Below are 25,389 nucleotides of genomic sequence, written 5' to 3' on the forward strand. Positions count from 1 at the left end.
CATAACAATAAAAAAAAAAATGTATATAAGTAACATGTTTCTTCTAAACAAACACAAACAATGCCCAACTGATAATGGTTTCTGAGTCAGGGGCAATATCTTGCATAATCTGTATGTTGTGCATAGTGTTGGAAAATTTGCTCTTTTAGCCACTGTGAATATAGTTTATTTTATTCCCAAACTACTAATCCTTTGTGAGTGGCAGGGGCAGACGGAGACCGACTTGGCCCCAGGGTAATAATTAGCAAAGTGTCTTTTATGACAGGTAGCACTTATGAATTTAAATAGGCAGTAAAGCCAAATTTAAACTTTCATGATTAAGAAACATCATGCAGTTTACTTCATTTTTCAAATTTGCTTTGTTCATTAGGTATCCTTTTTTGAATAAAATCTAGGTAGGCTGATAAGAACCTAGGAGCGGGCACGTGTCTGTATCACTCTATGGAAGCTGTGCTTGCAATAATTATTTGTTGTAATGTTGTACAGTGTTGCAAATACTGTTGCTTTACAGCAGTGTTTCTCAACCGCAGTCCTCAGATACCCCCAACAAGCCAGGTTTTCATTATAGCTGAACTAGAGTAAAGATTAAATAATCAGCTGATCAGTAACCATAATTACTAACCTGCTCTCACCCATTAGCTGATTATTTCACCTGAGCTCTAGTTCAGCTATAATGAAAACCTGGCCTTTTAGACCGAAGATGAGAAACACTGCTCTAGAGTGATAGACACATGCACACTCCTGAGCTTCTCTGAACCTACCTAGGTTTACTATTCAACAAAAGATAAGAGCATACCGAGGCACTATATGCACAACATTGTTACAAATACTGCAGCCATATAGTGCTTAAGACACATGCTCTTATGGGAACGAGATAACTTTTAGCAAAGGATACTAAGAGAAAGAGGCTAGTTTGAAAAGAAGCAACTTTATTGTTTATAAAGTATTACACAACCTAAATCATGAAACGTTTATTTTGGCTCCCATGTCAATTGCAGGATCGTTTGAATAAGTAACAAAAGATAAATATAATTTCATATATTGAAAAAAAAAAATGTTTAAATGAAATGCTTCCATTTAACTTCTATTTTCAAATTTGCTTTGTTCTCATGGAATGCTTTTTTGAAAAGCAAATTTAGGCAGTCTGATAGGAACTTTGGTGCGGGCACATGTCTTTAACAGACTATGACAGTAGTGTTTGTATCTATGAAACATTTCTATAAACATTGTTGCAAACACTGGTGCCAGATGACAACAAACATGTGCATGCTACTGAGCTCACCTAGGATTACCCATTAACAAAGGATACAAAGAGAACTAAGCAATATTGATAGAAGAAAATTACAAAGTTATTTAACATTTCATTCTCTATATTATCCATTTAAAGGCACTATAAATGTCAATTTAACTTAATTATATAAGCAGAGGGTCAGGATTACAGCGGTAATATATCTGACATATTACCTTATAGCTGCAAGATCAGTAGATAAAAATAGATTTGAAACTGTCCCATAAAATGCCGTTTTGTCTGCCCCCCAAGTCTGCAGCATTTTCTTCTCTGGTGATTTATTAAATGTCTAACCCCTAATGCCTTTTGGACGTAGATTCTACATCACAAGGTACCTATCTTAGAGCACACTATTGATATAGTACCTACTTCTAACCTTCTGCCTCATACTGCGGTTCCGGTTGTCAGCCTTTACAGTTAAGACTGCAGCCAGAAGGCTTCAGCCTTCATATGGTAAGGGAACACTGATCGTTTTTAGAGAGCTGTTTGGGAGGGATCAGGTAGGGATCAGTGGGTGTGAGGTGTCAGGAGGGAGGTAATCTCTACACTATAGCTAAAACTAACCTTACAAGCAACCTGGTTAACCCTTTTACTGCCGGGTAAAAGTGTGGTGCGCAGCTGCAATTAGCAGCCTTTTAAATGCCGAACACAGTGGCAAAGCCAAGCATGTCTGTGTTTCTGAACAAATGGGACACCAGAGAAGCTTTAACAACCATTTGTTTTATGACTGCAGTAGATGTGTGTTAATAGTTTAATTGAAAAACCCAAAGTTTGTGAAAAAGTTCATATTTTTTTAATTAGTTCACATTTCGTGGTGAAACGGTGGTTCTGTTTAAATGGGGTGATGGCAAAAATAATAAAAATTCTCAGGTACTTTGAGCAAGTTTTTCTCCAAAATTCAGGGTTTTTTAAAGGGTTAAAACCATATTATCACATACTATCTCACTCATAAATAAATTATAACACTGTATAGAAACTGCATAAAAATAACTTACACTTACATCTTTTTATATATACTTTTATTCATTAAAATTGATTGTTCAGCTCTAAGTTGTTAAAAATCAGTCTTGCTCAACAGTGGTGAAAAACGCAATGAAAGAAAAAGGAAAACCGTGAATTACAATGCTATACACATCACAATCCACTGTTTACTTTGGTGTTTTATCTGCAATTAATTTGCTATTGCGCATGCGCTAGATATCACCCCCACCACCACTGGTCAGACAGTGAATGCTTCAGAGGATGCGAGGGGAGGATGGCTTATTGGTTTAATCACACACTGAAGCTTTCTCCAAAAATAGTGGCTTTAGGGGAGTCCATGGAGCGATCCTTACGGGCCAGTTCAGAATGTTTTTTTTTTCCTCCAGAGATCCTGCAGCTGTTAAATAATTTTACTACATATTACAGCAGTAACCTACAAACTTTTAATAGGTACTAACATTTGTTTAACATTTACAGTTCAATTTGACTTTACTGTCCATTTAACTAAATTATATTTCTTTACAGTAAGAACAATAAGGATATGAAATTATCTTCCTAGTGAGGTAAATTGCAGGATTCAGGTAGAGCAGGTCATTTTATGACACTTTTTAATTCACTTCTAGTTTCAAATGTGCTTTGTTCTCTTAGTATCCCTTGTTGAAAAAAGAATACACACATATCCTACACTAGTGGGAGCTAGCTGCTGATTGGTGCCTGCACACATTTGTCTCTTTTGATTGGCTAACTAGATGTGTTCAGCTAGCTGCCAGTAGTGCAATGCTGTTCCTTCAGCAATGGATAACAAGAGACTGAAGCAAATTTGATTATAGAAGTAAATTGGAAAGTTGTTTGAAATTTGTATGTTCTATCTAAATCAGGAAAGACAATTTTGTGGTTTCCGGCCTCTTTAATAAATTGATGTTTTATGCTTTGGCAAAGCAGGATATACAGGGATATAACAGTTACTACTGGCAGTAGTTTGTTAATCTAAGAAGATATCGGATTGCCACTTTGTAGTCAATAACAATTTTTTTCCCCTTTAATGGCACAAGTGAAGGTAACTTCAATTTGTTTTTGTTAACAGTAGTAAAAGGAATGTGTGAAAAGGTTACATTTGATGGAGTTGAGTCTGTTTTATACCTATATTGCTATGTAACTAAGGATTTTGCGAAAAGCACTGCATGATTTCTGATGAAAATAAATTTATAAAAAGTGTCCCTTAAAAATTGATCTGCATGAAGAGAACGCACACAACAGCACAGCAGGAAACACAGTACTTATGGGCAACTTTCGGCCTTCCGGATGTTATGGACTACATCTCCCATGATGCTATGCAAGCATTATGGCTGAAAGAGCATTATGGGAGATGTAGTCCATAACATCTGAAGGGCCGATAATTACACACCCCTGAACTATACTAAAATTCTTCAGTATAACAAACTGCAACTTTCTCACCAATGTTATAAGTTGTACATTTTGTAGTATACATATAAACTGTAATATTGCAAAAGCATAAATATAATAAAGGTAATAAAGGACAGCAAGCTATATAGAAATTGAGATCTATAATGGTATAGTTATTATAAACTTAGACAAGAACACCTGATGTTTGAGTAATTTAAGATCACAAAAAATCCCCTCCATTTGACAGGACAATTAAACTTTTGCACTGCAGCTAACAATGTGTAAATATATTTACTACCACAAGGAGGCAGTATATTGTAGCAAAACAGTTTACAAAACAACACTGCTCCAAAAGTTATTTCAGATTCTACCACACTGGAATATTCCGATGGTATCAGTTTGTTTTGGAATGCAGTTTTGTTTCTGCTATCTTAAAAACCTATAGTTATATTTTCTGTTGTGTCTGGGAAAAGACCAACAGTAGTAACTGGCCTATATTAACTGGACCATTTCTATTCAGGGACAACAGGATTTCTAAAATATTGTTTGCAGCATACTCACTAAGATTTGACAGATCTCTTGGTTTTAACTAGTTTGCTGCAATGCTGCGCTTGATTAGATTGGCTGCCGTTGTAAACTCAGGCAGTGCCAGACCGAGTGAGACAGTAACTATTTGTTAATCCCCTTTGCAGGATTTAAACACATATAGGCATGTAGCAGAGGAGCACTCTAGTGCATAAAATTATTTACTAGTGCACTTTTATGGCAATTTAACTGAAAATGCTCAACAGTATCATAACTGATATGAATATTTGTGACACAAACTTAAAAAAACGTATAATTTAAGTGGTTTCTAATGCGCCTTCACTCATTATTATTTACCAATAAGACCATCCCTGAACTTAGGCCATAAAAAGAAAGATTGAAAGTGAAATAAAAAAAACAATGTACAAGTTCCCTGTTAAACTGTAGTGCACTGACATCACAAAACAAATACTGATAGTCAGCTGGTCACCATCATATATTAAAATCATAAGTAAAAAACAAATAACAAATGAGGCATTTTGCAGAGGCAACTGTTAAAGGGACATGAAACCCAACATTTTTCTTTCATGATTTAGGTAGAGCAGACAATTTTAAACAACTTTCCAGTTTGCCCCATGATATTATTTGTTGAAGGAGCAGCGACAAAGGATAACAAGAGAAGGAAACAAATTTGAAAGTTGTTTAACTCCTTCGATGCTCATGATGAGGTGTTCTCGTCATGCACATCGCTACCTGTAGGCGCATGAGGTGTTCTCGTCATGCACATCGCTACCTGTAGGCGCATGAGGTGTTCTTGTCGTGCACATCGCTACCTGTAGGCGCATGACGAGGTGTTCTTGTCATGCACATCGCTAACTGTAGGCGCATGAGGTGTTCCTGTCATGCACATCGCTACCTGTAGGCGCATGAGGTGTTCTTGTCGTGCACATCGCTACCTGTAGGCGCATGACGAGGTGTTCTTGTCATGCACATTGCTAACTGTAGGCGCATGAGGTATTCTTGTCATGCACATCACTACCTGTAGGCGCATGAAGTGTACTTGTCATGCACATCGCTACCTGTAGGCGCATGAAGTGTACTTGTCATGCACATCGCTACCTGTAGGCGCATGAAGTGTTCTTGTCGTGCACATCGCTACCTGTAGGCGCATGAGGTGTTCTTGTCATGCACATCACTACCTGTAGGCGCATGAGGAGGTGTTCTTGTCATGCACATCACTACCTGTAGGCGCATGAGGAGGTGTTCTTGTCATGCACATCACTACCTGTAGGCGCATAAGGTGTTCCTGTCATGCACATCGCTACCTGTAGGCGCATGAGGTGTTCTTGTGGTGCACATCGCTACCTGTAGGCGCATGACGAGGTGTTCTTGTCATGCACATCGCTAACTGTAGGCGCATGAGGTATTCTTGTCATGCACATCACTACCTGTAGGCGCATGAAGTGTACTTGTCATGCACATCGCTACCTGTAGGCGCATGAAGTGTACTTGTCATGCACATCGCTACCTGTAGGCGCATGAAGTGTTCTTGTCGTGCACATCGCTACCTGTAGGCGCATGAGGTGTTCTTGTCATGCACATCACTACCTGTAGGCGCATGAGGAGGTGTTCTTGTCATGCACATCACTACCTGTAGGCGCATGAGGAGGTGTTCTTGTCATGCACATCACTACCTGTAGGCGCATAAGGTGTTCCTGTCATGCACATCACTACCTGTAGGCGCATGACAAGGTGTTCCTGTCATGCACATCACTACCTGTAGGCGCATGAGGAGGTGTTCTTGTCATGCACATCACTACCTGTAGGCGCATGACGAGGTGTTCTTGTCATGCACATCACTACCTGTAGGCGCATAAGGTGTTCCTGTCATGCACATCACTACCTGTAGGCGCATGACGAGGTGTTCCTGTCATGCACATCACTACCTGTAGGCGCATGAGGAGGTGTTCTTGTCATGCACATCACTACCTGTAGGCACATGAGGAGGTGTTCTTGTCATGCTGCACATCACTACCTGTAGGCGCATGATGAGGTGTTCCTGTCATGTACATCACTACCTGTAGGCGCATGAGGAGGTGTTCTTGTCATGCACATCACTACCTGTAGGCGCATGACGAGGTGTTCTTGTCATGCACATCGCTACCTGTAGGCGCATGATGAGGTGTTCTTGTCATGCACATCACTACCTGTAGACGCATGAGGTGTTCTTGTCATGCACATCGCTACCTGTAGGCGCATGACAAGGTGTTCTTGTCATGCACATCATAACCTGTAGGCGCATGACAAGGTGTTCTTGTCATGCACATCACAACCTGTAGGCACATGACAAGGTGTTCTTGTCATGCACATCACTACCTGTAGGCGCATGATGAGGTGTTCTTGTCATGCACATCACTACCTGTAGGCGCATGATGAGGTGTTCCTGTCATGCACATCACTACCTGTAGGCGCATGATGAGGTGTTCTTGTCATACACATCACTACCTGTAGGCGCATGATGAGGTGTTCTTGTAATGCACATCACTACCTGTAGGCGCATGAGGAGGTGTTCTTGTCATGCACATCACTACCTGTAGGCGCATAAGGTGTTCCTGTCATGCACATCACTACCTGTAGGCGCATGACGAGGTGTTCCTGTCATGCACATCACTACCTGTAGGCGCATGAGGAGGTGTTCTTGTCATGCACATCACTACCTGTAGGCACATGAGGAGGTGTTCTTGTCATGCTGCACATCACTACCTGTAGGCGCATGATGAGGTGTTCCTGTCATGTACATCACTACCTGTAGGCGCATGAGGAGGTGTTCTTGTCATGCACATCACTACCTGTAGGCGCATGACGAGGTGTTCTTGTCATGCACATCGCTACCTGTAGGAGCATGAGGAGGTGTTCTTGTCATGCACATCACTACCTGTAGGCACATGAGGAGGTGTTCTTGTCATGCTGCACATCACTACCTGTAGGCGCATGATGAGGTGTTCCTGTCATGTACATCACTACCTGTAGGCGCATGAGGAGGTGTTCTTGTCATGCACATCACTACCTGTAGACGCATGACGAGGTGTTCTTGTCATGCACATCGCTACCTGTAGGCGCATGATGAGGTGTTCTTGTCATGCACATCACTACCTGTAGACGCATGAGGTGTTCTTGTCATGCACATCGCTACCTATAGGCGCATGACAAGGTGTTCTTGTCATGCACATCATAACCTGTAGGCGCATGACAAGGTGTTCTTGTCATGCACATCACAACCTGTAGGCACATGACAAGGTGTTCTTGTCATGCACATCACTACCTGTAGGCGCATGATGAGGTGTTCTTGTCATGCACATCACTACCTGTAGGCGCATGATGAGGTGTTCCTGTCATGCACATCACTACCTGTAGGCGCATAAGGTGTTCCTGTCATGTACATCACTACCTGTAGGCGCATAAGGTGTTCCTGTCATGCACATCACTACCTGTAGGCGCATGACGAGGTGTTCCTGTCATGCACATCACTACCTGTAGGCGCATAAGGTGTTCCTGTCATGCACATCCCTACCTGTAGGCGCATAAGGTGTTCCTGTCATGTACATCACTACCTGTAGGCGCATAAGGTGTTCCTGTCATGCACATCACTACCTGTAGGCGCATGACGAGGTGTTCCTGTCATGCACATCACTACCTGTAGACGCATAAGGTGTTCCTGTCATGCACATCACTACCTGTAGGCGCATGAGGAGGTGTTCTTGTCATGCTGCACATCACTACCTGTAGGCGCATGATGAGGTGTTCTTGTCATGCTGCACATCACTACCTGTAGGCGCATGATGAGGTGTTCCTGTCATGTACATCACTACCTGTAGGCGCATGAGGAGGTGTTCTTGTCATGCACATCACTACCTGTAGGCGCATGACGAGGTGTTCTTGTCATGCACATCGCTACCTGTAGGCGCATGATGAGGTGTTCTTGTCATGCACATCACTACCTGTAGACGCATGAGGTGTTCTTGTCATGCACATCGCTACCTGTAGGCGCATGACAAGGTGTTCTTGTCATGCACATCATAACCTGTAGGCGCATGACAAGGTGTTCTTGTCATGCACATCACAACCTGTAGGCACATGACAAGGTGTTCTTGTCATGCACATCACTACCTGTAGGCGCATGATGAGGTGTTCTTGTCATGCACATCACTACCTGTAGGCGCATGATGAGGTGTTCCTGTCATGCACATCACTACCTGTAGGCGCATGATGAGGTGTTCTTGTCATACACATCACTACCTGTAGGCGCATGATGAGGTGTTCTTGTAATGCACATCACTACCTGTAGGCGCATGAGGAGGTGTTCTTGTCATGCACATCACTACCTGTAGGCGCATAAGGTGTTCCTGTCATGCACATCACTACCTGTAGGCGCATGACGAGGTGTTCCTGTCATGCACATCACTACCTGTAGGCGCATGAGGAGGTGTTCTTGTCATGCACATCACTACCTGTAGGCACATGAGGAGGTGTTCTTGTCATGCTGCACATCACTACCTGTAGGCGCATGATGAGGTGTTCCTGTCATGTACATCACTACCTGTAGGCGCATGAGGAGGTGTTCTTGTCATGCACATCACTACCTGTAGGCGCATGACGAGGTGTTCTTGTCATGCACATCGCTACCTGTAGGAGCATGAGGAGGTGTTCTTGTCATGCACATCACTACCTGTAGGCACATGAGGAGGTGTTCTTGTCATGCTGCACAGCACTACCTGTAGGCGCATGATGAGGTGTTCCTGTCATGTACATCACTACCTGTAGGCGCATGAGGAGGTGTTCTTGTCATGCACATCACTACCTGTAGGCGCATGACGAGGTGTTCTTGTCATGCACATCGCTACCTGTAGGCGCATGATGAGTTGTTCTTGTCATGCACATCACTACCTGTAGACGCATGAGGTGTTCTTGTCATGCACATCGCTACCTATAGGCGCATGACAAGGTGTTCTTGTCATGCACATCATAACCTGTAGGCGCATGACAAGGTGTTCTTGTCATGCACATCACAACCTGTAGGCGCATGACTAGGTGTTCTTGTCATGCACATCACTACCTGTAGGCGCATGATGAGGTGTTCTTGTCATGCACATCACTACCTGTAGGCGCATGATGAGGTGTTCCTGTCATGCACATCACTACCTGTAGGCGCATAAGGTGTTCCTGTCATGTACATCACTACCTGTAGGCGCATAAGGTGTTCCTGTCATGCACATCACTACCTGTAGGCGCATGACGAGGTGTTCCTGTCATGCACATCACTACCTGTAGGCGCATAAGGTGTTCCTGTCATGCACATCCCTACCTGTAGGCGCATAAGGTGTTCCTGTCATGTACATCACTACCTGTAGGCGCATAAGGTGTTCCTGTCATGCACATCACTACCTGTAGGCGCATGACGAGGTGTTCCTGTCATGCACATCACTACCTGTAGACGCATAAGGTGTTCCTGTCATGCACATCACTACCTGTAGGCGCATGAGGAGGTGTTCTTGTCATGCTGCACATCACTACCTGTAGGCGCATGATGAGGTGCTCTTGTCATGCACATCACTACCTGTAGGCGCATGAGGAGGTGCTCTTGTCATGCACATCACTACCTGTAGGCACATGAGGTGTTCTTGTCATGCATATCACTACCTGTAGGCGCATGACAAGGTGTTCTTGTCATGCACATCACAATCTGTAGGCACATGAAGTGTACTTGTCATGCACATCGCTACCTGTAGGCGCATGAAGTGTACTTGTCATGCACATCACTACCTGTAGGCACATGAAGTGTTCTTGTCATGCACATCACTACCTGTAGGCACATGAGGTGTTCCTGTCATGCACATCACTACCTGTAGGCGCATAAGGTGTTCCTGTCATGTACATCACTACCTGTAGGCGCATAAGGTGTTCCTGTCATGCACATCACTACCTGTAGGCGCATGACGAGGTGTTCCTGTCATGCACATCACTACCTGTAGGCGCATAAGGTGTTCCTGTCATGCACATCCCTACCTGTAGGCGCATAAGGTGTTCCTGTCATGTACATCACTACCTGTAGGCGCATAAGGTGTTCCTGTCATGCACATCACTACCTGTAGGCGCATGACGAGGTGTTCCTGTCATGCACATCACTACCTGTAGGCGCATAAGGTGTTCCTGTCATGCACATCACTACCTGTAGGCGCATGAGGAGGTGTTCTTGTCATGCTGCACATCACTACCTGTAGGCGCATGATGAGGTGTTCTTGTCATGCATATCACTACCTGTAGGCGCATGAGGAGGTGCTCTTGTCATGCACATCACTACCTGTAGGCGCATGAGGAGGTGTTCTTGTCATGCATATCACTACCTGTAGGCGCATGAGGAGGTGTTCTTGTCATGCACATCACTACCTGTAGGCACATGAGGTGTTCCTGTCATGCACATCACTACCTGTAGGCGCATAAGGTGTTCCTGTCATGTACATCACTACCTGTAGGCGCATAAGGTGTTCCTGTCATGCACATCACTACCTGTAGGCGCATGATGAGGTGTTCCTGTCATGCACATCACTACCTGTAGGCGCATAAGGTGTTCCTGTCATGTACATCACTACCTGTAGGCGCATAAGGTGTTCCTGTCATGCACATCATTACCTGTAGGCGCATGACGAGGTGTTCCTGTCATGCTGCACATCACTACCTGTAGGCGCATGATGAGGTGTTCTTGTCATGCATATCACTACCTGTAGGCGCATGAGGAGGTGTTCTTGTCATGCACATCACTACCTGTAGGCGCATGACGAGGTGTTCTTGTCATGCATATCACTACCTGTAGGCGCATGAGGAGGTGTTCTTGTCATGCACATCACTACCTGTAGGCGCATGATGAGGTGTTCTTGTCATGTACATCACTACCTGTAGGCGCATGAGGAGGTGTTCTTGTCATGCACATCACTACCTGTAGGCGCATGACGAGGTGTTCTTGTCATGCACATCGCTACCTGTAGGCGCATGATGAGGTGTTCTTGTCATGCTGCACATCGCTACCTGTAGGCGCATGACAAGGTGTTCTTGTCATGCATATCACTACCTGTAGGCGCATGAGGTGTTCCTGTCATGCACATCGCTACCTGTAGGCGCATGAGGTGTTCTTGTCATGCACATCGCTACCTGTAGGCGCATGAGGTGTTCTTGTCATGCACATCACTACCTGTAGGCGCATGAGGTGTTCTTGTCATGCACATCGCTACCTGTAGGCGCATGAGGTGTTCCTGTCATGCACATCACTACCTGTAGGCGCATGAGGAGGTGTTCTTGTCATGCTGCACATCGCTACCTGTAGGCGCATGACAAGGTGTTCTTGTCATGCATATCACTACCTGTAGGCGCATGAGGTGTTCCTGTCATGCACATCGCTACCTGTAGGCGCATGAGGTGTTCTTGTCATGCACATCGCTACCTGTAGGCGCATGAGGTGTTCTTGTCATGCACATCACTACCTGTAGGCGCATGAGGTGTTCTTGTCATGCACATCACTACCTGTAGGCGCATGAAGTGTTCCTGTCATGCACATCACTACCTGTAGGCACATGAGGAGGTGTTCTTGTCATGCTGCACATCACTACCTGTAGGCGCATGAGGTGTTCTTGTCATGCACATCACTACCTGTAGGCGCATGACAAGGTGTTCTTGTCATGCACATCACTACCTGTAGGCGCATGACAAGGTGTTCTTGTCATGCACATCACAACCTGTAGGCGCATGACAAGGTTTTCTTGTCATGCACATCACTACCTGTAGGCACATGACAAGGTATTCTTGTCATGCACATCACTACATGTAGGCGCAGGATGAGGTGTTCTTGTCATGCTGCACATCACTACCTGTAGGCGCATGAGGTGTTCTTGTCATGCACATCACTACCTGTAGGCGCATGACAAGGTGTTCTTGTCATGCACATTACTACCTGTAGGCGCATGACAAGGTGTTCTTGTCATGCACATCACTACCTGTAGGCGCATGACAAGGTGTTCTTGTCATGCACATCACTACCTGTAGGCGCATGAGGTGTTCTTGTCATGCACATCACTACCTGTAGGCGCATGAGGTGTTCTTGTCATGCACATCACTACCTGTAGGCACATGACAAGGTATTCTTGTCATGCACATCGCTACCTGTAGGCGCATGAGTTGTTCTTGTCATGCTGCACATAATTACCTGTAGGCGCATGATGAGGTGTTCTTGTCATGCACATCACTACCTGTAGGCGCATGAGGTGTTCTTGTCATGCACATCACTACCTGTAGGCGCATGAGGTGTTCTTGTCATGCACATCACTACCTGTAGGCGCATGACAAGGTGTTCTTGTCATGCACATCACTACCTGTAGGCGCATGACAAGGTGTTCTTGTCATGCACATCACTACCTGTAGGCGCATGACAAGGTGTTCTTGTCATGCACATCACTACCTGTAGGCGCATGACAAGGTGTTCTTGTCATGCACATCACTACCGGTAGGCGCATGATGAGGTGTTCTTGTCATGCACATCACTACCTGTAGGCGCATGACAAGGTGTTCTTGTCATGCACATCACTACCTGTAGGCGCATGACAAGGTGTTCTTGTCATGCACATCACTACCTGTAGGCGCATGACAAGGTGTTCTTGTCATGCACATCACTACCTGTAGGCGCATGACAAGGTGTTCTTGTCATGCACATCACTACCGGTAGGCGCATGATGAGGTGTTCTTGTCATGCACATCACTACCTATAAATGCATGAGGTGTTCTTGTCATGCACATCACTACCTGTAGGCGCATGACAAGGTGTTCTTGTCATGCACATCACTACCTGTAGGCGCATGACAAGGTGTTCTTGTCATGCACATCACTACCGGTAGGCGCATGATGAGGTGTTCTTGTCATGCACATCACTACCTATAAATGCATGAGGTGTTCTTGTCATGCACATCGCAACCTGTAGGCGCATGACGAGGTGTTCTTGTCATGCACATCACCACCTGTAAGAGCATGATGAGGTGTTCTTGTCATGCACATTGCTACCTGTAGGTGCATGACGAGGTGTTCTTGTCAAATTGCACATCGCTAACTGTAGGTGCATGAAGTGTTCTTGTCATGCACATCACTACCTGTAGGCGCATGAGGTGTTCCTGTCATGCACATCACTACCTGTAGGCGCATGAGGTGTTCTTGTCATGCACATCACTACCTGTAGGCGCATGACGAGGAGTTCTTGTCATGCACATCACTACCTGTAGGCGCATGACGAGGAGTTCTTGTCATGCACATCACTACCTGTAGGCGCATGAGGTGTTCCTGTCATGCACATCACTACTTGTAGGCGCATAAGGTGTTTCTGTCATGCATATCATGAGGAGGTTTTCTTGTCATGCTGCACATTACTACCTGTAGGCGCAAAAGGTGTTCCTGTCATGTACATCACTACCTGTAGGCGCATAAGGTGTTCCTGTCATGCACATCACTACCTGTAGGCGCATAAGGTGTTCCTGTCATGCACATCACTACCTGTAGGCGCATAAGGTGTTCCTGTCATGCACATCACTACCTGTAGGCGCATAAGGTGTTCCTGTCATGCACATCACTACCTGTAGGCGCATGAGGAGGTGTTCTTGTCATGCTGCACATCGCTACCTGTAGGCGCATGAGGTGTTCCTGTCATGCACATCGCTACCTGTAGGCGCATGAAGTGTACTTGTCATGCATATCACTACCTGTAGGCGCATGATGAGGTGTTCTTGTCATGCACATCACTACCTGTAGGCGCATGACAAGGTGTTCTTGTCATGCACATCGCTACCTGTAGGCGCATGAGGTGTTCTTGTCATGCACATCGCTACCTGTAGGCGCATGAGGTGTTCTTGTCATGCACATCGCTACCTGTAGGCGCATGAGGTGTTCTTGTCATGCACATCGCTACCTGTAGGCGCATGAGGTGTTCTTGTCATGCACATCGCTACCTGTAGGTGCATGAGGTGTTCCTGTCATGCACATCACTACCTGTAGGCGCATGACGAGGTGTTCTTGTCATGCACATCGCTACCTGTAGGCGCATCAGGTGTTCTTGTCATGCACATCGCTACCTGTAGGCGCATGAGGTGTTCTTGCTACCTGTAGGCGCATGAGGTGTTCCTGTCATGCACATCACTACCTGTAGGTGCATGAGGTGTTCTTGTCATGCACATCGCTACCTGTAGGTGCATGAGGTGTTCTTGTCATGCACATCACTACCTGTAGGCGCATGACAAGGTGTTCCTGTCATGCACATCGCTACCTGTAGGCGCATGAGGAGGTGTTCTTCTCATGCTGCACATCACTACCTGTAGGCACATAAGGTGTTCCTGTCATGCACATCACTACCTGTAGGCGCATAAGGTGTTCCTGTCATGCACATCACTACCTGTAGGCGCATGAGGAGGTGTTCTTGTCATGCTGCACATCACTACCTGTAGGCGTATGAGGTGTTCCTGTCATGCACATCGCTACCTGTAGGCGCATGAAGTGTACTTGTCATGCATATCACTACCTGTAGGCGCATGACGAGGTGTTCTTGTCATGCACATCACTACCTGTAGGCGCATGACAAGGTGTTCTTATCATGCACATCGCTACCTGTAGGCGCATGACAAGGTGTTCTTCTCATGCATTGCGCTACCTGTAGGTGCATGACGAGGTGTTCTTGTCATGCACATCACTACCTGTAGGCGCATGAGGAGGTGTTCTTGTCATGCACATCACTACCTGTAGGCGCATGACGAGGTGTTCTTGTCATGCACATCACTACCTGTAGGCGCATGAGGTGTTCCTGTCATGCACATCGCTACCTGTAGGCGCATGAGGAGGTGTTCTTGTCATGCTGCACATCACTACCTGTAGGCGCATGAGGTGTTCTTGTCATGCACATCGCTACCTGTAGCCACATGATGAGGTGTTCTTGTCATGCATATCACTACCTGTAGGCGCATGACAAGGTGTTCTTGTCATGCACATCACTACCTGTAGGCGCATGACAAGGTGTTCTTGTCATGCACATCACTACCTGTAGGCGCATGACAAGGTGTTCTTGTCATGCAAATCACTACCTGTAGGCGCATGACAAGGTGTTCTTGTCATGCACATCACTACCTGTAGGGGCATGAGGTGTTCTTGTCATGCACATCACTACCTGTAGGCGCATGAAGTGTTCTTGTCATGCACATCACTACCTGTAGGCACATGACAAGGTGTTCTTGTCATGCACATCACTACCTGTAGGCGCATGATGAGGTGTTCCTGTCATGCACATCGCTACCTGTAGGCGCATGAGTTGTTCTTGTCATGCTGCACATAATTACCTATAGGCGCATGATGAGGTGTTCTTGACATGCACATCACTACCTGTAGGCGCATGAGGTGTTCTTGTCATGCATATCACTACCTGTAGGCGCATGAGGTGTTCTTGTCATGCATATCACTACCTGTAGGCGCATGATGAGGTGTTCTTGTCATGCACATCGCTACCTGTAAATGCATGAGGTGTTCTTGTCATGCACATCGCTACCTGTAGGCGCATGACGAGGTGTTCTTGTCATGCACATCACCACCTGTAAGAGCATGATGAGGTGTTCTTGTCATGAACATCATTACCTGTAGGAGCATGAGTTGTTCCTGTCATGCACATTGCTACCTGTAGGCGCATGACGAGGTGTTCTTGTCAAATTGCACATCGCTAACTGTAGGTGCATGAGGTGTTCTTGTCATGCACATCGCTACCTGTAGGCGCATGAGGTGTTCTTGTCATGCACATCGCTACCTGTAGGTGCATGAGGTGTTCCTGTCATGGACATCACTACCTGTAGGCGCATGACGAGGTGTTCTTGTCATGCACATCGCTACCTGTAGGCGCATGAGGTGTTCTTGTCATGCACATCGCTACCTGTAGGCGCATGAGGTGTTCCTGTCATGCACATCACTACCTGTAGGTGCATGAGGTGTTCTTGTCATGCACATCGCTACCTGTAGGTGCATGAGGTGTTCTTGTCATGCACATCACTACCTGTAGGCGCATGACAAGGTGTTCTTGTCATGCACATCACTACCTGTAGGCGCATGACGAGGTGTTCTTGTCATGCACATCACTACCTGTAGGCGCATGAGGTGTTCCTGTCATGCACATCGCTAACTGTAGGCGCATGAGGAGGTGTTCTTGTCATGCTGCACATCACTACCTGTAGGCACATAAGGTGTTCCTGTCATGCACATCACTACCTGTAGGCGCATAAGGTGTTCCTGTCATGCATATCACTACCTGTAGGCGCATGAGGTGTTCCTGTCATGCACATCGCTACCTGTAGGCGCATGAGGTGGTGTTCTTGTCATGCTGCACATCACTACCTGTAGGCACATAAGGTGTTCCTGTCATGCACATCACTACCTGTAGGCGCATAAGGTGTTCCTGTCATGCATATCACTACCTGTAGGCGCATGAGGTGTTCTTGACATGCACATCACTACCTGTAGGCGCATGAGGTGTTCTTGTCATGCATATCACTACCTGTAGGCGCATGAGGTGTTCTTGTCATGCACATCACTACCTGTAGGCGCATGATGAGGTGTTCTTGTCATGCACATCACTACCTGTAAATGCATGAGGTGTTCTTGTCATGCACATCGCTACCTGTAGGCGCATGACGAGGTGTTCTTGTCATGCACATCACCACCTGTAAGAGCATGATGAGGTGTTCTTGTCATGAACATCATTACCTGTAGGAGCATGAGTTGTTCCTGTCATGCACATTGCTACCTGTAGGCGCATGACGAGGTGTTCTTGTCAAATTGCACATCGCTAACTGTAGGTGCATGAGGTGTTCTTGTCATGCACATCGCTACCTGTAGGCGCATGAGGTGTTCTTGTCATGCACATCACTACCTGTAGGCGCATGAGGTGTTCTTGTCATGCACATCGCTACCTGTAGGCGCATGAGGTGTTCTTGTCATGCACATCGCTATCTGTAGGTGCATGAGGTGTTCCTGTCATGCACATCACTACCTGTAGGCGCATGACGAGGTGTTCTTGTCATGCACATCGCTACCTGTAGGCGCATCAGGTGTTCTTGTCATGCACATCGCTACCTGTAGGCGCATGAGGTGTTCTTGCTACCTGTAGGCGCATGAGGTGTTCCTGTCATGCACATCACTACCTGTAGGTGCATGAGGTGTTCTTGTCATGCACATCGCTACCTGTAGGTGAATGAGGTGTTCTTGTCATGCACATCACTACCTGTAGGCGCATGACAAGGTGTTCTTGTCATGCACATCACTACCTGTAGGCGCATGACGAGGTGTTCTTGTCATGCACATCACTACCTGTAGGCGCATGAGGTGTTCCTGTCATGCACATCGCTACTTGTAGGCTCATGAGGAGGTGTTCTTGTCATGCTGCACATCACTACCTGTAGGCACATAAGGTGTTCCTGTCATGCACATCACTACCTGTAGGCGCATAAGGTGTTCCTGTCATGCACATCACTACCTGTAGGCGCATAAGGTGTTCCTGTCATGCACATCGCTACCTGTAGGCGCATGAGGAGGTGTTCTTGTCATGCACATCACTACCTGTAGGCGCATGAGGTGTTCCTGTCATGCACATCGCTACCTGTAGGCGCATGAGGAGGTGTTCTTGTCATGCTGCACATCACTACCTGTAGGCACATAAGGTGTTCCTGTCATGCACATCACTACCTGTAGGCGCATAAGGTGTTCCTGTCATGCACATCACTACCTGTAGGCGCATAAGGTGTTCCTGTCATGCACATCGCTACCTGTAGGCGCATGAGGAGGTGTTCTTGTCATGCTGCACATCACTACCTGTAGGCACATAAGGTGTTCCTGTCATGCACATCACTACCTGTAGGCGCATGAGGTGTTCTTGACATGCACATCACTACCTGTAGGCGCATGAGGTGTTCTTGTCATGCATATCACTACCTGTAGGCGCATGAGGTGTTCTTGTCATGCACATCACTACCTGTAGGCGCATGATGAGGTGTTCTTGTCATGCACATCACTACCTGTAAATGCATGAGGTGTTCTTGTCATGCACATCGCTACCTGTAGGCGCATGACGAGGTGTTCTTGTCATGCACATCACCACCTGTAAGAGCATGATGAGGTGTTCTTGTCATGAACATCATTACCTGTAGGAGCATGAGTTGTTCCTGTCATGCACATTGCTACCTGTAGGCGCATGACGAGGTGTTCTTGTCAAATTGCACATCGCTAACTGTAGGTGCATGAGGTGTTCTTGTCATGCACATCGCTACCTGTAGGCGCATGAGGTGTTCTTGTCATGCACATCGCTACCTGTAGGCGCATGAGGTGTTCTTGTCATGCACATCGCTACCTGTAGGCGCATGAGGTGTTCTTGTCATGCACATCGCTATCTGTAGGTGCATGAGGTGTTCCTGTCATGCACATCACTACCTGTAGGCGCATGACGAGGTGTTCTTGTCATGCACATCGCTACCTGTAGGAGCATGAGGTGTTCTTGTCATGCACATCGCTACCTGTAGGCGCATGAGGTGTTCTTGCTACCTGTAGGCGCATGAGGTGTTCCTGTCATGCACATCACTACCTGTAGGTGCATGAGGTGTTCTTGTCATGCACATCGCTACCTGTAGGTGAATGAGGTGTTCTTGTCATGCACATCACTACCTGTAGGCGCATGACAAGGTGTTCTTGTCATGCACATCACTACCTGTAGGCGCATGACGAGGTGTTCTTGTCATGCACATCACTACCTGTAGGCGCATGAGGTGTTCCTGTCATGCACATCGCTACCTGTAGGCGCATGAGGAGGTGTTCTTGTCATGCTGCACATCACTACCTGTAGGCACATAAGGTGTTCCTGTCATGCACATCACTACCTGTAGGCGCATAAGGTGTTCCTGTCATGCACATCACTACCTGTAGGCGCATAAGGTGTTCCTGTCATGCACATCGCTACCTGTAGGCGCATGAGGAGGTGTTCTTGTCATGCTGCACATCACTACCTGTAAGCGCATGAGGTGTTCCTGTCATGCACATCGCTACCTGTAGGCGCATGAAGTGTACTTGTCATGCATATCACTACCTGTAGGCGCATGACGAGGTGTTCTTGTCATGCACATCACTACCTGTAGGCGCATGACAAGGTGTTCTTATCATGCACATCGCTACCTGTAGGCGCATGACAAGGTGTTCTTCTCATGCATTGCGCTACCTGTAGGCGCATGACAAGGTGTTCTTGTCATGCACATCTCTACCTGTAGGCACATGAGGTGTTCCTGTCATGCACATCGCTACCTGTAGGTGCATGAGGTGTTCCTGTCATGCATATCACTAACTGTAGGCGCATGACGAGGTGTTCTTGTCATGCACATCACTACCTGTAGGCGCATGAGGAGGTGTTCTTGTCATGCACATCACTACCTGTAGGCGCATGATGAGGTGTTCTTGTCATGCACATCACTACCTGTAGGCGCATGAGGTGTTCCTGTCATGCACATCGCTACCTGTAGGCGCATGAGGAGTTCCTGTCATGCACATCGCTACCTGTAGGCGCATGAGGAGGTGTTCTTGTCATGCTGCACATCACTACCTGTAGGCGCATGAGGTGTTCTTGTCATGCACATCGCTACCTGTAGCCACATGATGAGGTGTTCTTGTCATGCATATCACTACCAGTAGGCGCATGACAAGGTGTTCTTGTCATGCACATCACTACCTGTAGGCGCATGACAAGGTGTTCTTGTCATGCACATCACTACCTGTAGGCGCATGACAAGGTGTTCTTGTCATGCACATCACTACCTGTAGGCGCATGACAAGGTGTTCTTGTCATGCACATCACAACCTGTAGGCGCATGACAAGGTGTTCTTGTCATGCACATCACTACCTGTAGGCGCATGAGGTGTTCTTGTCATGCACATCACTACCTGTAGCCGCATGAAGTGTTTGTTCTTGTCATGCACATCACTACCTGTAGGCACATGACAAGGTGTTCTTGTCATGCACATCACTACCTGTAGGCGCATGATGAGGTGTTCCTGTCATGCACATCGCTACCTGTAGGCGCATGAGTTGTTCTTGTCATGCTGCACATAATTACCTGTAGGCGCATGATGAGGTGTTCTTGTCATGCACATCACTACCTGTAGGCGCATGAGGTGTTCTTGTCATGCATATCACTACCTGTAGGCGCATGAGGTGTTCTTGTCATGCACATCACTACCTGTAGGCGCATGATGAGGTGTTCTTGTCATGCACATCACTACCTGTAAATGCATGAGGTGTTCTTGTCATGCACATCGCTACCTGTAGGCGCATGACGAGGTGTTCTTGTCATGCACATCACCACCTGTAAGAGCATGATGAGGTGTTCTTGTCATGAACATCATTACCTGTAGGAGCATGAGTTGTTCCTGTCATGCACATTGCTACCTGTAGGCGCATGACGAGGTGTTCTTGTCAAATTGCACATCGCTAACTGTAGGTGCATGAAGTGTTCTTGTCATGCACATCACTACCTGTAGGCGCATGAGGTGTTCCTGTCATGCACATCGCTACCAGTAGGAGCATGACGAGGTGTTCTTCTCATGCACATTACTACCTGTAGGCGCATGAGGTGTTCTTGTCATGCACATCACTACCTGTAGGCGCATGACAAGGTGTTTTTGTCATGCACATCATTACCCGTAGGCGCATGAGGTGTTCTTGTCATGCACATCACTACCTGTAGGCGCATGACGAGGTGTTCTTGTCATGCACATCACTACCTGTAGGCGCATGAGGTGTTCTTGTCATGCACATCGCAACCTGTAGGCGCATGACGAGGTGTTCTTGTCAATCACATCACTACCTGTAGGCGCATGACAAAGTGTTCTTGTCATGCACATCACTACCTGTAGGCGCTTGACGAGGTGTTCTTTTCATGCTGCACATCACTACTTGTAGACGCATGAGGTGTTCCTGTCATGTACATCACTACCTGTAGGCGCAAGACGAGGTGTTCTTGTCATGCACATCACTACCTGTAGGCGCATGACAAGGTGTTCTTGTAATGCACATCACTACTTGTAGGCGCATAAGGTGTTCCTGTCATGCACATCGCTACCTGTAGGCGCATGACGAGGTGTTCTTGTCATGCTGCACATCACTACCTGTAGGCACATGAGGTGTTCTTGTCATGCACATCACTACCTGTAGGCGCATGACAAGGTGTTCTTGTCATACACATCACTACCTGTAGGCGCATGATGAGGTGTTCTTGTAATGCACATCACTACCTGTAGGCGCATGATGAGGTGTTCTTGTAATGCACATCACTACCTGTAGGCGCATGATGAGGTGTTCTTGTCATGCACATCACTACCTGTAGGCGCATGAGGAGGTGTTCTTGTCATGTACATCACTACCTGTAGGCACATGACGGGGTGTTCTTTTCATGCACATCACCACCTGTAGGCGCATGATGAGGTCTTCTTGTCATGCTGCACATCGCTAACTGTAGGCGCATGAGGTGTTCTTGTCATGCACATCACTATCTGTAGGCGCATGACGAGGTGTTCTTGTCATGCACATCGCTACCTGTAGGCACATGATGAGGTGTTCTTGTCATGCACATCACTACCTGTAGGCGCATGAGGTGTTCCTGTCATGCACATAGCTACCTGTAGGCGCATGACGAGGTGTTCTTGTCATGCATATCACTACCTGTAGGCGCATGACAAGGTGTTCTTGTCATGCACATCACTACCTGTAGGCGCATGACAAGGTGTTCTTGTCATGCACATCACTACCTGTAGGCGCATGACAAGGTGTTCTTGTCATGCACATCACTACCTGTAGGCGCATGATGAGGTGTTCTTGTTATGCACATCACTACCTGTAGGCGCATGATGAGGTGTTCTTGTCATGCATATCACTACCTGTTGGCGCATGACGAGGTGTTTTTTTCATGCTGCACATCACTACCTGTAGGCGCATGAGGTGTTCCTGTTATGCACATCACTACCTGTAGGCGCATGATGAGGTGTTCTTGTCATGCACATCATTACCTGTAGGCGCATGTTGTGGTGTTCTGGTCATGCACATCACTACCTGTAGGCGCATGAGGTGTTCTTGTCATGCACATCACTACCTGTAGGCGCATGTTGTGGTGTTCTGGTCATGCACATCACTACCTGTAGACGCATGAGGTGTTCTTGTCATGTACATCATTACCTGTAGGTGCATGACAAGGTATTCTTGTCAAGTACATCATTACCTGTAGGTGCATGACAAGGTATTCTTGTCATGTACATCATTACCTGTAGGTGCATGACAAGGTATTCTTGTCATGTACATCATTACCTGTAGGCGCATGACGAAATGTTCTTGTCATGCACATCACTACTAGGAAGCTCAGTGTAGCTGCAAGGGAACTGGATGGGTGGAGGTTCTTAAAACTTCTCTATCTCAGCTCCCATAGAACAGTGATTTGCAACCTTTTTTTTTTCCGTGGCACACTTTTTTACATTAAAAAATCCTGTGGCACACCACCATCCCAAAATTTTACAAAATCACACATTGTAGCCTAATACAGGATATATATACAGTATATATATATATATATATACACACACACACTGTGCTGTGCTGTCATGCCATGCCTACTACAAACTATACATGACATATTGACATTCATTCACAAACAATCATAATTATTGTCTGTGAATGAATGTCAATGTCATGGTTGTAAATGATGCCTGATGAGCCTGTCACATACCTCACAATATTTCATAATTTGAAAGAGGGACACCCCCTCACTGTTGTCAGTCTGCCGCGGCACACCTGACGATCTCTCATGGCACACTGGTTGAAAAACACTGCCATAGAAGCCACAAACCTCTAAGACCTCATTTGAAAGAGGGACACCCCCTCACTGTTGTCAATCTGCCGCGGCACACCTGAGGATCTCTCACGGCACACTAGTGTGCCACGGCACACTGGTTGAAAAACACTGCCATAGAAGCCACAAACCTCTAAGACCTCATTTGAAAGAGAATCCCCTGCTCTTGGAGCACCACACAAAAGATCTTTAAAAAATAAAGTTGAAAAAAAAACATGGGGATTTGCTTGGGAATGGTTAATTATGGGCCAGATTACGAGTGGAGCGCAAAATATCGCTTATGCGTAAATATTTGCGCTCCACTCAGTAATACCAGCGCACGTAAATGTGAGCTGGTATTGAAAGTTTGGTTGAACTGAAGCTTTGCTCTCACCAGAGCGCGCTTCCATAGGCTCCATATTAATACATATTTATCTATATAAACATATACATATATATTTATATATATTTTAATTTTTTATTAAAGAACGCTACATTAAATTCTGGTGGCAATTGGGGCACATTTTGAAAATGAACCAGACGTCTGATGTTAATGTTTTAGAATCAAAATGCCAGATTTTTTAAATGTATTGTCTCTAAAAGATATTTTTTTCAAATGTAATAATGTATTAAAGTAAAGTCAAAATTAGACCTTCAAGATTCAGAAAGAATATACAAATTTAATAACTTTTCAATTTACTTTTATTATTTCATTTGCATCGTTCACTTATTATCCTTTGCTGAAAGGTTAATATAGGCAAGCTCGGGTGCAGAAAAGAACCTAGATTCTAGCTGTTGATTGGTTGCTGCATATAAATACGGATTGTCATTGGCTCACCCAATGTGTTCAATTAGAAACCAGTAGTGCATTGCTACTCCTTCAACAAATGATATCAAGAGAATGAAGCAAATTTGATTATAGAAGTAAATTGGAAAGTTGTTTAAAATTGTATGTTCTATCTAATTCATGAAAGAAAATTTTTGGGTTTCACAAATCATTTTTATGCTCATTGGGCATTGACCACCAATAGAGGGGAGGGAGTTTTGCTTATCAGCCAGTGAGCTTGCATTCTATGGACCTGTATTGCACAAACATTTAGTCTTTGTTAGTTTCAAACTAAACATCTTTAAAAGGGACATAAAACCAATTTTTTTTCTTTAATGATTCAGATAAAGTATATTTGGGAAAAAACAAACAACCTGCAACGCACTGTACATGATGCGCTACTTTAAACACATTTTCTTAATAAATATTAAAATAGAGCATTTTATTAAAATAAAAAATGCACTTGTGCATGGACTTTAACACTTTTGCTTAATAATTTTTTAGAATAGAACATTTTATTGTTTAAAACTGTTTTAAAAATATATAAAAACACTGGATAAAAATGTTTGTATGAGTAGAGTTTTATGTGCTCTAATCCAGTAACAGACTATCATAGCCATCTAATGAAAGTGAGCTCTGGTTATATTAGCCAGCACTAATAGGGGACTGATACGGAGCCCTTAGCCTGTACCATGCTCTTGGCTAAGTTACAGACAATGATAACAATGCTAACTAAACTGTGTGAGATAACACGGCAGAGCTCCCGGGACGTCCTGCGTCACATCTAAATACCAACACATCAACGTGCTTAAACAGTAAACAGGACACAAAAAGCCAATAACACCATTTGCATTATGGCTTATCAAGAAAGGGGCGTTAAAGGGATATAAAACAACATTTAATGTTCCCATAAAATAGTTGAGGCTTTATAAAAACAAAATTACAATATATATTCCTTATTTATTATGCGTGCCTTTTTCTAATCCACTCCCTCACAAGAGCCCAACGTACCTCCATCATAAGGGTCATGAAGCCTATGATTCAGATAGAGCATACCATTTTAACAACTTTCCAATTCACTTCTATTAAATTCTCTTGGTATCCTTTGTTGAATGAGTGGCAATGCACTACTGGGAGCTAGCTGATCACATCCAGTAAGCCATAGATAAAAAGCATACATGTGTAACCTCCAATCACCAGCTAGGTCCCTCTAGTGCTTTGTAGCTCCTGAATCTACCTAGGTATGCCTTTCAACAAAGGATAACAAAAGAGTGATGTAAATTAGATAACAGAATTAATTTGGAAAGTTGTTTAAAACAGGATGCTCTATTTGTATCACACACAAAAAACTGAATTTGTAACACTCTATAAAGTGACCAGTAAGATCACAGCACAATCTCCTA

At 45.4% G+C, this 25,389-nt stretch overlaps 1 protein-coding gene across 4 annotated transcripts in view; it reads right to left on the reverse strand.

The window, feature by feature from the left end:
- The window catches only part of PDE4D (phosphodiesterase 4D), a 943,818-nt gene that overhangs the window by 298,100 nt on the left and 620,329 nt on the right, over window positions 1-25,389 (reverse strand). The window lies entirely within an intron of this gene.

The sequence above is a fragment of the Bombina bombina genome, chromosome 2 (genome assembly GCF_027579735.1).
Source record: "Bombina bombina isolate aBomBom1 chromosome 2, aBomBom1.pri, whole genome shotgun sequence".
Classification (NCBI taxonomy): Eukaryota; Metazoa; Chordata; class Amphibia; order Anura; family Bombinatoridae; genus Bombina; species Bombina bombina.